This window comes from Triturus cristatus, chromosome 9 (genome assembly GCF_964204655.1).
Source record: "Triturus cristatus chromosome 9, aTriCri1.1, whole genome shotgun sequence".
Taxonomy (NCBI): domain Eukaryota; kingdom Metazoa; phylum Chordata; class Amphibia; order Caudata; family Salamandridae; genus Triturus; species Triturus cristatus.
The window spans coordinates 104,619,350-104,632,555 of NC_140592.1; positions in this window are offsets into that span (position 1 = coordinate 104,619,350).

A 13,206-nucleotide genomic window follows, 5' to 3' on the forward strand; every position below is an offset into this window, starting at 1 on the left:
ACAAGAAAATGCCCACTTTCTAAAAGTGGCATTTTCAAACACACAATTTAAAAACCACTGTCATGTATTTCCTTTAAATCTATATAGGATCTGCGTGTTTAGACAACTTAAACTAAGGGATTGGTGTCCAGACTGATTCCAGACACCCCCAAAGGATATGTTAGCCTGTAGACCAGCTAGCTCACAGTGCCACAGTGCCACTGTGAGCCCCCCCAACCTTACCAATGAGCGAATAGTTTCTGGCAACTATCGAACATGACAACCCTGATCCCTCAGGGATCATTGAAACAGTAAAGTACTTTTCACTCAGTCACTCGTGCTCACTTTGGCTCAGAGAGATACACGGAATAAACGGTGGGGACATTTGCAATAAGTATTTATTAAACCAGCATCATTCTAGTATAAAATATGTGTGCTGCAACAACCATTAGACAGAAACAGATATATACGGGCATAGCACCAACAGAGTAAATAAAAGGTAGACTTCTACCATAGTGCTACAACAGTGAATATATGCAGGGATATAACTACATGACAGTAATAATATGTGCTCCTACGATGCAAACCCTAACTAGATGTACCTAGCATGTATGTAGGTATATATCCAAGAATCCCCCTAGGAAAGAGCCAACTCCATTACCTGATGTGAGATAGTGATGGACTCCGTCATTGGTCTCGAGTTGGACACCCCGCGAGGGATGTCAGACCACTGCATGCTGGACTGTCTGTATGCAGGGACTACAGCGCCTCGTGTCAGCATGGAAGTTTCTTCTCCTCTGGTTTGCCCAGCGAAGATGTGGTGCTTATATACCCAAAATGTACCCTCAGGGTTTCTACCTAGATGTGTCATGGTACTGTGAGCATGTGGGCCAAGGATGATGATAGTGGTGACCTTACACAGAGCTACTATGTGAAAGATGGTAATCCTGCTGGGATACTGAGAATCCTCATGCATATTGAATGAGGCTGGTTTTCAGAGAAATCCACATGACATTTATTCGGCAAATCCACATGACATTTATTCGGCACCTAACTAGGTAAAAGGTCAGCAACAGAACCGTTATGTAGAACAATGGTAGGACAAATGTAGGTAAACATTTGTGCAACTACCTAGGCCTATATTGGGGTACATTGGGGTTCATAACACCACCTTTACTAAAAATTTGTGTTATTAAATTCTGAGTTCAGAGAGCCTAAACCCCAAATCTCTAAGCTGTTCCTAATAGAAAGTTACATATGTAAAATATTACAGTGCAGCTCCAATGATAGCCTATGGGACAACCAGCCTTTCAACAGTGAAAAATGAAATACACAGTATTTCACTATCATGACATGTAAAACACACCAGCACATGTCCTACCTTTCACATATACTTCACCCTGACAATGGCGGTACCTTGGGCCTACTTTAGGGGTGCCTTACATGTAAGAAAACAGAAGGTTTGTGCCTAGCAAGTGGGTGCACTTGACAGGTCCACATGGCAGTCTAAGACTGTGTACGCAGACACTGCAGTGGCAGATCTGAGACACATTTACAGAGCTACTTAGGTGGGTGGCACAATCAGTGCTGCAGGTACACTAGTAACATTTGATTTAGAGGCCCTGGGAACAAACAGTGCATTTTGCTAGGGGCTTCCCAGTAAATAAAATATGCCAATCATGGATAACTAATCATAATCACAATATACACAGAGACCATATGCACTTTATCACTGATCAGCAGTGGCTGAGTGCACAGAGTCCTAAAGCCAATGAAAAATGGGTCAAAAACAGGAGGACAGAAAGCAAAAAGTCTGAGGTTAAAGCCTTTAAAAATGCCTTTTTAGGTTTCTTCTGAGACAAAGCGCATGTACTGTCAGCAAAATCTATTGTTAACAAAAAAACTTTAAACGGGCTTAGAGCCAGCCCATTACTTACCATTGCTTGGCTTCCACTTTATTGTTGCTCATTGCTTCTGATTGGTTAGCCCCTCCTGCTCTTTCCTGCTTTTTCCCAATGTTGTCTCTGATGTGGAGCAGTGACCTAGTGTAGCTACCCGCATGCGGCCAGTGTTCACCCACTGGCCGCAGGCTCCTGTAGGTTCATTGTTTAAACGTTTTTACATGCACTCTATAAGTGTGCATGTGTCTCCAGTCCCTCCCTCCTCCCACTATAAGTGATCTTCCCCACTCTCCTGCTGATCCCTGTTGTTTTGCTGCCCCTACCTCTGCCTCCCACCTCCCTTGTGTTGCTGGCCCCCCGCACACCTCCCTCACCCTCCATTGTGTTGCTGCTCTGGCCCGTGGACAGCTGTGCAAAATAACTTAAGGAAACACGTGCTATGAGGTGGTCAATGCGGGCAGCACCATAGCGCTTTTTTTTCTTTACTGGTAGCCAGAGCTGAATCGCATGATCACCGCTGGCAGTGATGGCCAGAGCGAAGGCACAGGTTCTGGCAGTGCAGATGTAGAGGCTGGCCACCGAGGAGCTGGAGGTGGTCACCATGCAGGTATGTCTGGCTGTGGGCAGGCGGAGAGTGGACAATATACCAAAGCATGGATGCAAACCCACACAACACTCGCCGTGTCTGACTGCTGTCCCCGCATACACCCAGTGGCGGACTGTGGCACTATCTACACCTGCGCCCGCACCGTGAATGCTCTACATGACTAATGTGTTGCACTTTATATGCCTCGCTCTCCCTCTCGGACCTCTGGATTTTGTACATAAATCTGGGTGCAGCCGCCATTTTACCCACTACCAAGCACTTTAAGTTCCCTTTTTTCATTGGTGTATCCTTTCATAGTTCTGCACTTTATGCTGTCCTTGGCATAGCCTGCCACTTTCCAGCACTTCATTCCACTGTGTTCCCAGTCCTCTTGTGTCAGCAACCTACCCCTTTAAAGTGCTAAGAAGTGTGTGACATTTGTGTATTCTTTTGGGGCGTACATGAACACCAGTGGAGTAACAAAACTTGAATGGCCCCTATGCAAAGTACATGGCAGGCCCCCAATGATCCGCACCCAGTCAGGGGCTCTCAGGTCAGGAGCCCCTGCACAGTGCCGGGGGTGGCCTGGAGCTTGAGGCCCCCTGCACCGCGGGGCTGTGAGGGCTAATGTTACGCCCAGGGCTTTAAACAGCATGAAAAAACTGGGGGGGTCTCTCAAAGGGGTGTGGCCAATGTAATTAAGGGTGTGGTTTAAAACACGTAAGCGAAAAATCTGTGCTTAGCATAGTGTGCCACCCGACTTGTATTTTGCTGTTTCTGTCATTGCATCCAGATATATGATACCAAGTAACATCATACCTACAACAAGTTAGGACTATTGTCTTTGTCGATGGTTGTTAGTTGCATAAGATAAATCAGCAGCAACAAACGCTTGTATATAATATTGAAAAAGCTTCCACTTAAAGCCCTGGTGACACCACGACAATGTTGCTGCTCCTGAGTTTCAGAAAGAGAAGGGAAATTCAGAGAGAAAATGACTCTCTTTAAAGGATTTCCCTTCCCCTACAACGCTCACCTGGCATGACGTCATGCAGTAACTTCTCCACTGAGAAGGGAGCAGTGTGAGCATGTGCACATCTATGTGCCTGTTGTCACTTCAGTCCGGAAAAAAAACAGACTGCCTGTGCCGGGGCACAAAACAGAGCCAGATAGAGACCCATTTCGATGCCCCCTTTAAAAAACTGCCAGTGCTCAGTACCGGTGAGACCCAGCCCACTTAAAGCCCTGGTTACGCCACTGATGAACACGGAAATGGTGCGCTTTTTGCTGTGGTTGGGATGGGCAACTAGTCCTCCATTCACACTTCGGCTTGGGTCTGTGTGAGGTGGAGGCTTGTGGATTAATTAGCACTTTTCTCTGCTTTCCATTAATGTGGTTTGTTGTCACCGGGATTGTGTGGTGGACTGGGAGGTGTCACGATTCCCCTGTTTTGTTATTATCAGTCGCAAACCCTGTGTTCAGATACTTTGGCTCTCTCCAGCTCCATCTTGTGTTTTGTTCTGTTGGTTGGCACGATGGTGGCACGGACTCTTTCCGGTTCTTTACAGCGAGGGTCTCTCTCCCCGAGGGAAGAGAGCCTGCTTTAATGGATGCGGTTGTGAACAGCCTCCGTGCCCATCCAAGACTCTTACATTGGTGTGCTTTTGCGTTTCTGTAATAGTCTAAGGTGTACAAACTGTTGTTGTGAAACCTTGCTAACTACACCAGTGGTTCTGCGCGCTATTGAAATGAAAAAAAAATGAAAAATGTATTGTTCAGTTAGTAAAAACTTACAATTAAAAACACCTTTATACAATTCTTCTTACATTTCATGCTTAATCAATTCCATATCCTTATTTTAAAACCACATAATTAAAAAGTACTATTCATCAATTCATAAAAACCGAAGAAAAAATAATAATATATATATACATATAAAACAATCCTCATTGTCCACAGTTAATCAGTTTCTTCTCCACTATTTCTATTAACTTCAAAAGTCTGCCCGTGAATTGCAAACTTTCTCCTTGTAAACTGGCTATAACTGCTTGTCGACATGTTCGTATCATTAGACTATTAAAGTCCGACCTCAGCAGCCTCCTACATTCAACTATTAAAACTACAAATGATATAGCAAATATCTTCTCTCTTGTTGTTACAGAGGCGACACGTCCTCTCACTACTCATCTTTTTCCAAGCAGGGGTGTCTCCTAGAAATTGGCTATTTCCAAATCGGAGATTCATAAACTTCAACTCTGCCCTGTGGCTACTTAAGTCTCCTAGATAGCTCTCAGGTTTTAACATACCGTAGGAAGCAATAACTGTCCACGCATGGGATCTCTTTGCCAATACTGCTTTATCCCATAACGAGGACAGTTTTTTACTGCACCCATTTATTACTTTATTAAAATTGTTCCGCCTATCGCCAGTTTAAAATATTCATGAGCCTGCTTATGTTTACTATCACATATTGCCTCCCAGACCACTGTTATAAGCGAGGAATTATTATCCCTTCTAAGTTTATGGCAGAATTTTAAATATGCTCCTAAACTCTTTAGGTTCTGTCGTTTGAGTCCGAACTCAAGTCGGATTTGCGCTGGTGAAGTCTGCCGAGGAAGATTAAACAGGCGTCGGTAGGTCCCTGTCACTAGTTTGTCTATGGTGTTATCAGCACTTCCTCTTAACGTCTCTACTCCATATGCGAGAGATGGAACATGTTTAACTGACATTACTTGTAATAATGGATTGAGGGAAAGCCCTTTTAAATTATTCTGGAGTGTGGCAAATGCTGCAATTAATGAATTATTTCTTCTCTGTAGTGCAGCGCACTGATTTTTACCCGTACCCCTAGCATCTATGATAACACCCAGATATCTATACTCAGATAAAGGTTCTAAGACAGAAACTTCCATTCTCAATATAGGTCTTGCAGCAAACCCCCTTGTCACCAGCATTGTTGAGGCATAGAGCACTTTCACTAATTAATCTCTGCAACCCCACCTTTGTGTAACTTATTAATACAATATCATCGGCATACAGTAAATGCGAAACCTTAAAACCTGCCACAGTTGGGAAGTGAGAATTAATATAATTCAGCCCTGATGAGATATCAGCTAAATACAAGTTGAATAAGATAGGGGCTAATAATTTGTTCCAAAGAATATTTCTTTGCACAGTGTCGAAAGCCCAGCTAAAATCAATAAAACACAAATGAAAATTCATCCTACGGCACCTGCCCATTTCCATTATGAGAACTAACATTTGAAAGTTAATAATCGTCCCCATGCCTTTAATAAACCCTGTTTGATTCCTTGGAAGTAGATTACTGGCATCAAGCCAAGCCGTTAGCTCTGTCAGCAGACATTTAGCAAAAAACTTTGCTTCACAATCCATTAAAGCTATAAGTCTATAATTAGCAGGATCCGAGGTTTGACCAGCTTTGTAAATCGGGGCCAAAATTGAGCCCCTCCATTTATCTGGGACTTCTTCCTTCATCAGAACATAATTAAAGAAGATTGACAATTTCTTTGCCCAATGTTGCGGATTTTTTTTAAATAGGGCTTGAGGAAGGCCATTTGGCTAGAACTTAGAATTTTTTACACTGCTATATGCTGGATCATTAGCTGGGTATTTTACCCTTACATTGTCGTTGTGCCTTAAGTTGTCAGCTGTACCTTCTTCCGTTGGATTTATTATATTTCTTATGCCATCTGTCATGGATCCCAAATGCTTTACTCAGACTTCTTCCGATATATTTGTAGTTACTTGATGTTGTTTCCTACCATTGGCTTGATTTACCAGTCTCCAAAACTCACGTGCGTCTTTGCGTTTTGCTGCATAATTGATTTTACTCCAGAACAGATCTAGTTCGGCTTTTGTTTGTATCCATACCTCTTTTTCGTAGAGTGACCTTAGTTTTGGTAATATCTCACTCCTGACACTGGAGGATGCATGGTTTCTTAGGACCCTCAATGCATGGTTCAATTTCCTTTTCGCTATTTTAAGTTGAACAGACTTTTTGGGGGAAAAGACGTAGCCATTGCTACCATGCCTTTTGAACGTACAGCATTTTTCTCTATTAGGTGAATTATAAACTGCTCCCAAAGGGTCAAAGGATTTTGATCTATTTTATTTAACTCTTCTTCCCACTGGTCTCTTGCTTGCTGTTCGATGTTATGTATGCTATTTACTGACCAGTTTAACCTCTTATAATTAAGACAAATAGACTGCCCTAACTCTGGGGCCGTTTGTTTGTATCGGATAATATTTAGATTGAGGCTGATCATTTGTGGCTGGTGATCACTTTCCAGCCGATTGCCCAGCTTGTAGCTTATGATCGATTGATATAATGGGAGGGATACTAAAGTGTAATCAATAACAGTTTTTGATTTTACCGCAAAATGGGTTGCTTGAGCTGGAATTCAAAACTCGAAGGCCTTGATGCTCCAGATTTCTCACCACTTCCTTACCCATTTTGTCAGATCGTTGTTTACTTGCTTCGGGTGCCGGGATATGCCAAATTTGATCAATCACATCCAATATTTGGTCCCTAGGCGTCACCTGGAAGAAATTCATATTAAAATCACCTGTCAAGAGGATCCAAGGAGCTGGATTCATCATGCTTTGTGATAACAATAGACTCAGTATCTTATCTATTGTTTCTTTTTTCCTGCTACCAAGGGGATGTGTGTATACTTTTATTATCATCAAAGGTGTCTTATTTCCTGGGCTAAGAGGCCAGACCTTAATTGCTTGAATGTTCGAATGATCAATTTCTACTTCTTCAATCTTTATTTTTAAGGGCACTGTTACGTATAGAGCCAAACCTCCTGCTGCTCGCCCCTTCAATTTTGTTTTAATTGCTGGCTTGCTATAGCATGAGTATGCCGGTAACCTAATTTCCTCTTGAGTCCATGTTTCTTGAAAGAGGATTATCTGAAACCTTCCAATATATGGTAAAAATTTGTGATTGTCTAACTTTGCTGCCAGACCCTCTACATTCCATGATGAGATGTCAACTTTGTTTTTGTGACCAACGATACGGGTTTTATTCTGTCAATATCTTAAGTCTTTCTCCTGACATTCAGGGCACTCTGAAGCCAAGACCAATCCGATTTTGAATAGAGGGTTTTGCTCACCATGGCGTCCATGTAGTTATCTGCCTGACAAGTTATATTATCCCTTAAAGGAGTGATTGAGCTACTCCTTGCCCCCTTTAAGATCGAAGTTATGCCCGATTGCTGATTTTAATTATCTATTTGTAGACTTTTCGTTGGTTTTTGACTTCCCCTGCCACATTCCTCACCAACCCTCTTAAGCCAACTTTCGCCACCATTCGGTTTTAGGAACTGTGGATAGGGTTCCTCCTTTTCCCTTATCATCTCAATACCCCATTTTTTAAATTTCTCCTTTTCCGCCCATAGTTGGTCCGCTATCTCTGCTGTCGCCCATGTGATCATTGTTGATTCCTCACCTCCCCACATCGGGTTGCTTACAAATGTAACTGAATGTATATCCGTGGATTCTATGTGTCGTAATGCCGCAATTTCTTTTGTCATTCGAATCATAGATCCTCTATTGATTCGATCAAAGTGACCCCTGGATTTATATTTTGGTACAAAAGTCATTTTACAGTGGATACTAGGCGAGCTGGGCCGAATAGACCTCTCTCTTTGACCCTGCGGAATAGTGCAGACTATTTCCTGCTGAATATCCTTAACCTGCCCTAATTCATTTCTATCATTCTTTACCAATTGACATTTGTCCTGCGGTCGTTGCCTCTGCTCCCCTTGTACATCATTATCATTCCTTAATGATTGTTCCCTTACTTGCATTCTGATCTCCTTTTCATCTTTCTCCTCCAAGCCTTTCACTACTTCCAGAGCATTGTGCGATCTTTCCAAAAAAAGCTCCACCAACTTAACTGTTTTACTTTGGCTTGTAAGTTCATGTTTTACTGATTTGGCCTGGACAGACCTCTGTTAGTTCTCTTCCATTTGTCTCTCCTTTACCTTCATCCTTGTTTTCCCTTTCGTGCTAGCTGGTATAATTTCATTCTCCTTCTCCACATTATTTCCCTTACCTCGTCATCATTCTTTTTTCCGGTAGCGCCACTTGATTTCCCAAGTTTCGGCAATAAATTGGATACACCTTCCCTTGCATACCTGGATTATTCTCCACATCTTTTTTATTGTGGCTTTTCCTAAGTCTTTTTCTCTGTCTCTTAGAAAGCTTACATGTCTTGACTGCTTGTGTAGACGGTTCTAGTGCTCCCTGCTTCACTGACCCATTCCTACCTGATATACTAAGCGATATCTGGTCACTTGAGAGCCTTTCACAAATGTCAAATTTTTTATCTAGGCTTTTTTCCGGATTACTCCCCTGTGTTATAACCACTTTCTTCCTCAATTGTGTCTTCTCCAAGTTTGAAATTTCCCCCCAGAGGCTCCTCTTCTCCAGTTCGCTTACTCTGGCAGATTTATTTCCCTCTGGTTTTCCACTGTTGTAAGCTATCTGACCCACTGGGCTCGTCACTTCTTTGGCAGATTGCAATTGCCCCTTTATCTCTGCCAGAACCTGTTCCAGCATCCCAGGCAGCGAGGACAGTTTATCCAGTACTGGGCTACATTCACAAAAATACTCAGGCAATATCACCACCTGCACCTCTGCCTGCGCCCTTAGGACCAGCTGATTCAATGCTCCAATTTTTGTATCAATCGCTGTGCTATACAATGCCATTGTGTTTAAAAGATCCACCTGGATATCCAACTTACTTGATTGATATGTCAATGCATTGACCACTGATTGAAATGAATTAATTAAAATCTCCCGAGTGTTGCTATCCAGGCCTTTTTTTCCAATGATTCTCTACTTGGAGGTCCAACTTGCATAACCTTTAGCCGGGGAGCCCACTACCGGGGGCCCAACAGGTTGAGCCCCTGGCAATTCAGTTACCTCAATCCTGTCCTCTCTCTGAGTTAGTTCATATTCGATTTCTGATTGAGCTTCTATCTTTGCAGGTGTTGTATTACCCCAACGGCCTCCTCTCTCTGAGATAAGTCATGGAATGGATCACGATTTGGATCGTCAGACGATTCATTAACTTTTTCTGGTTGTGCATCTGTCACCACAGGTACTGCATTACCCCCAACAGTGCCCAATACGTCCATTAACTCTGTTAACTCCGTTTCCAGTTTTAATTTCCGAACAGGATCTATTCCTTCTAAGTCATCTAGTTCATCCAAGTTAGCCATATATACCATATTGTTATCTACTTCTTGATGCACTTCAACTTGAATCTGGATTTCATTTCCCAAACAAGCCAGATTCATTTGTTTCTTTTGCCCCACTTGCGCCCTACTACTATTAGGAGACACCAATTTCAATTGTGGATCGCCGTTGTCGCCTGCCTTGTTAGGCTACTATTATGCTACTTTCCTTCTCAAGTACCCGGTCACTACTTAGATGCTAGGTTTCCCAGTTAAACTGGGGATTTTTTGTATTTATTTTTGTATTTAACACCCCCAAAGGAGAGAAAGATTTCAGTTCCTCTCTTTTACTCATGTTTTTGCTGGGGTCCAATTTGGGAGGCCCCGTTGCCTGTGGTTGTATCGGGCTTTGTAGCTCCCTAATATGCATGTCTTTTCGATATGTAAGCAATACATCCACGGGTTCTTCCAAAAGTCCGTCTTCCTTACCCTCTTTATTTGGTCGCAATTTGGAGTTCTACCAAGGCACGGAGCTACTATACCTGGCTCCTCCATGCCAGGCTTCTCTAAAAATAAACGTTGGCAACATAGTCGACATTGTTGTCCTCATCGGCCGAAGCTGCCCTGGCTTGCAGCTGTTGCTTCCGCCACACTACCTCCCGCGCTCCTCTTGTTCTCCCTGAGCGCATTACTTTATGCGCACATTTTATACTGCCTTATACGACCTTATTCGGCCACTGCTGCTTCCCTCCTTATCACTGGGTGTTCAGCTCTTGCTGGAAGCCGGAGCAGAACTCAGGATCTCACCGCTCACCTCAGCACCCCTCTTTATCCCTCCTTATCTCCGCTTACTTCTGCTGTTGCTGGGTGCTGGGCGCTAGGTGCTGGGTGGTGAGTAGGCAAGGTGCAGTTGTTTCGGAGCAGGCGCAGAAGCGGACTCACCGCTCTCACTGCTCGCTGCTCACTTCTGATTTTCCTCCTGCTTGGGAGCGGGAGTTGACTCAGGCTCATGCTCTCACCACTCACCTCTGCTTTCCTCCGTGCTCACCTTTGCTTCCTCTGTGCCGGTGCTGGTGCCTGGGGGCGCTCAAAAGATCAGGAGATCAGGAGTTCTGTCTTGGACTTCACTTTCCCCACACCACACACTTCCGCACTGCCTTGCCTCGCCTCCGCCGGTATGCTTGCCGCTCCCCCACCACTCAACACTGCTCAATACTCCATACTCAATCGCCTGGAGTACGGGTCACCCCAACCGCCGCTACCGCTGCTACCGCCGCTGCCACTGTCTGCAGTTCACGGCCCCCACCAACCGCTAATGAAAGCGGGGGGTCGAGCTGATGCGGGCCTGCGGTAGGAACGAAACAGGTACAGTTAGCCGTTAGCGGGAGTGGGAGCGGAAGCTGGAGCAGGGCGCCGGCGTCTTCCTGGTCTTTCGGCTGCTGCCACTGGTCACTGCAAAACCATGGACTGGACTGCCGCTATTGTATATATGTTTGTCCACCAATTCCTGTGCATACATTGTCTTCATGCACACTGCATCTAAACTGTACATTTAATTCTAAAACTTTTTACCTAAATGCATTGTTTTTAAATCGCAGGTTTACAGCAGAGTGCTGCCCTATGTAAAGAGCTTTAATGCCTTGTCGCTCGTCAGGCACTATATAAATACAATTATAATTACTTTTAGCAATGTTGCATAAGTGAAACCTATTGAATTTGCCAATGCTTGTTTTCCATAGCCGGCCCGGAATCAGGACTGCTCAGGTGCTCCATGGACAGAAAAAAAGAACGCCAAAAAGCACAGTTGCTTGTTTGAAGCATTATGAGGTGCTGAGCAATGTGTTATCTCAATTTACCTTAATGCTAACTGCATTAAGATAAATATATTGTCTGGACCTATGACAGTGCACTTCAAAGCAACTTCCCCAGCAGGTAAGTTTGTGTGCAGTGCCTGCCATCTCCTCCTGGTAGGCAATCACAAAACTCAAGTTCCCCTGCCAGGCAGATTTCTTTTAAGAGCACTGTCAGGGGCCAGCTATTGTAAATAACTTCATGTAATTGTCATTAAGTTAATTACAATGGCTGGCCCCTGACCGTGCTGGGCCGCTAAAGAATGCCTTGTTCCTTGCATTACTTAATGCCCAGAAGAAAGAATTCTTGTTTTGGTGGGCGTTTCTCCTCCATTGCTCCCTTTTCCAATCTGCGGCAGGCAGATGGAGAGACAGGGAAATTGCCCTCAGTTTTGCATTTGCTTCCCATGGATGGAAAAAAGGGAATTAGACCCATGGCTAGCATTTAGCATAACATCTGGCCTTAAGCCCGGCCCTGCTTCCAGAGCCCACAGCATTTACTCAGAAAGATTTCACATTGAACTCAGTGCATGCACGAGGCCATTGCAGCTCCCGGAGGCTGCAAGGCATCGTCAAATATTGATCTTAGAGGTTCTGTGGCGCAGTGGCATTCACCATCTTTAGCGGTGTCGCTTATGATATCAATGGTGATGTTATGTGTGATGTCAGCTATTTTAAGATTGATGATCTCATGTGTGATGTTATCTATGAGATCATTCGCGAGATCATGAGCAAGGCATTGCAGTGTAGGGAGGGAGTTTTGGTTGTGTTGCTTACCATAACTGGTGGTTGTCATTCAGTTTTAGGTTTTGATTTGCAACCATTTTGTCCCTTTAAATGTTTTTATGTAGAATTTCTCTCGTTTTGCAATCAAATGTTATTTTCACTTCTGGGTTTTTTCTGCGAATTTGAGAATTTTTCCCAAAGATATACTCTGGCCCCAGCCCATTGTTTTTTCCATACAGAGGGGGTCCACCTCTTTTATCTCCAGAACCTACTGCGCATAAAATCCAGGCATGTGCGACAAGATCATTCGAAGCCCACCTAGTGACATTCTACTTAACCATTTCTTTAGCGGAACGTATTATTGTGTTTGTGTTTATCAATCTGGTGTTCCATCCCTTTCTTTTTTTTACTTCTTCGGTGTATTTTTATTTGTTTCGAGCCCTGTAAGTTCTGGTGTGACTCTCTGTGCCTCTCCTTTTGCAGCTAATTTTGAACTTTGGTTGATATTATTCTCTTAGACCATCACTATCCTTACGTCACCATACTGAGTGCCATCATATCAACAGAACCATCATCATGACCATTATGTCAACATGCTATGACCTTGAAAAGGCTCTGCTACTGAAACAGTGAACGCTACAGTTAGAATAATGAATCTATCAAGTCAGCGTCATCCTAAAGCCATTTAATGCTCTCATCTAAACCATGGGTCTGTAGGCGATGAATTGCAACAGTTCTCTCTCTCATATGTGGCTTCAAGACATGATTACAGGTAGAAGCAGGGTTTTAAGTGGGCCGGGTCTCACCGGTGCTGAGCAATGGACATGTCTCGAAACGGGTCCATATCGGGCTCTGTTTTGTGCGCTAGAACACGCGGTCCGTTTTTTTCTGGACTGCAGTTACAGCAGGCACATCGATTTGCATGTGCACGCACTGCTCACTTTTCACTAGTGGAG